We start from the raw sequence: 2,451 nt of genomic DNA, 5'->3' as shown, positions 1-2,451 counted from the left end.
ATAAAAAAGTGGTTCTCAACCAGGAGGGCGTGGAGAGATGGGAAGGAGGGGGTGCGAATTTTTTCAAGAAAAACACAGACAGGGCATCATTTGGGTACTTGGTGTATTTTATTGCTTTTTCAAATAGAATGATATATTTTATATAGAATGGATAATCATTATACCTTTTGTTGGATTTTCATGTATCCCAGGAATCTCAGATTATGCCTGTCAGATCGTCCGTCATGCCTTCCAGCCTGTTTTACCATTAACTTCTATTAACTTTTAGAAAGTGTGGTTTACCACAGAGAGTCAGGCACGCCTGGAGAGTCCGAATGAACACACACACTGACACATATGAATGTTCACAGAGACTTCTCGTTTATTTCATGCAAAACAAGAGTATTTATACACATTGATAAGAAGCAGTGTCACACTGTGATGGGATTGAACATTATTTTATTCCTCAATGTAGACAATAAACAAGTAACATGTGTTGTTGTTGGTGAACCAATGCAGAGCGACTGTTTCCACCCTGAAGTTGATTATTTTCCCATAACAGCATGGACCAAAATGCTTTTGACTTTTTGACTTCAAAACGCTTCTTACTGGCACCTCAGTTTGTCCCGCTCGGGGTGTCGACATCCATCGATGTTGTTTGAGTGACGGATTCCAAAATGGCGAGAGGAAGCGCAGTTTATACGAGGCTTCGCGAGATTTCGCTCAAGTCATATGCTCTTCCGGGTCATTTTCAGCCTGTTTGGGTTTAATCTGAGACTGGAATAAAGTTGGTTTAATGTTGGACGTTCGATATTCGCAGATATGCGGAAATTAAGGGACCGTCTCTAAAGTTACATACCACATTGTTAAACACGTTTCTAACTTCAGTAGCATTTGAAGGGAATGACAGTCACGCAGCCAACTGTAAAGTGTTCATCTAGGTGTCAGGTATGATGCACACATTTTAGATTTCTGATATTTAATAAAATAAACTATTAAATCATATATAAATATTGTCATGCATTTTATTACTGCATGGGCTCATACACAAAATATACCATTATTTAAAGCTCAATAGCATTTGAAGGGAATGACTTACAGTCACAAAACCAACTGTAAAGTGTTTGACTAGGTGTCAGGTATAATGCACACCTTTTAGATTTTTGACATTTATTAAAATAAACTATTAAATCATATTTCAATTAGGCATGAATTTCACTGCAGAATGGGCTCATACACAAAATATACCATAATTTAAAGCTCAATAGCATTTGAAGGGAATGATGTACAGTCACACAACCAACTGTAAAGTGTTCGACTAGGTGTCAGGTATGACACACACCTTTTAGATATATATAAAATATACATATGTGTATGTGTATATTCATACATATATATATTATTTTTTTAAAATCCATATGTGTTTTCCTCTCAACAGTGTCCGTCAACACCCAGGTCATCCATCCAAGCAACACCCAGCTCCACCCTTATTTCTCTGTCTCCCACAAGTATGGGTGAAGAAATATTTTGCCTCAGTGTGTATCCCTCTGTATTTGTTGTTTACAAGCTTCTTTTAATCAATGTTTTAAGTCTTTAGGCTCCAGGCCTTCTGATGATACGCAGGACATTTCTGTCTCCACTACTCCTACGAAGTACTGTCATCACTCTTTCACTCCCTCTGTCTAATGCTCCTTCGCAATAACACCGCATTAAAAACACCTGAATGATTTAATTTCACCTTTAGGAAGAAGAGAACCCTGAGCCAGATTCAGGAGAACACAGAGAAGAAGAAGAAAGCCAGACGAAACAATTTTGACAACAACATACCAGTTAGTCTGTCAACATCCACAGCCTCACCTGTGGCTTTTTGTTTAACTGCCATGTGTAGCCAGGATAGCCATGATAATAAAGCAGAAAGGAAAGACATTAAAACAGCACAGAAGGATGACATGACTGACAAGAGCACAGTGAAGAAGGAGCAGAGTGATCAAATCACACAGGCCAGCTCTGAAGACCATGAAGTTCAGTACCTGTGGCCAAGGAGGAGATAAATCAGCTCTGACATAAGGTGAGAGAGCAATAAATAGAACAAGAAGGAGAACTGCAACCGTAACAGACTAAATCAGTCAAAAGGAATTGAAATTGAGTTTGTTTCATGTCCTGTCACTGCAATTATTATCATGTCCTTCGTTGTTTTTGTACAAAACAAATCCTCACACAGGTGGATCATCTAGAAGATGAGAAGTGCAATTTGTTGACCTGCTCTGAGATCCTTAAGAAAGATTTAGAGGAAATAAAGAAAGAGCGTGAAAAGGTGAAGATAAGTGTAGAAGATCGAGGGGTTCAGACAGATTTTCCTATTTCCTCACATGAAGAAAGTGCAGCAGCTTCAGAAGAAGCCTCCAACCCAGGAAGAGTGAGAGACTCACACTTTGGTACTCAGCAGAATGAGGCACATGACAGGCAAGTGGA

This window comes from Ictalurus furcatus, chromosome 6, assembly GCF_023375685.1.
Source record: "Ictalurus furcatus strain D&B chromosome 6, Billie_1.0, whole genome shotgun sequence".
NCBI lineage: Eukaryota > Metazoa > Chordata > Actinopteri > Siluriformes > Ictaluridae > Ictalurus > Ictalurus furcatus.
The sequence above is the reverse complement of the archived record's forward strand: the minus strand, read 5'-3'. Positions refer to the sequence as shown.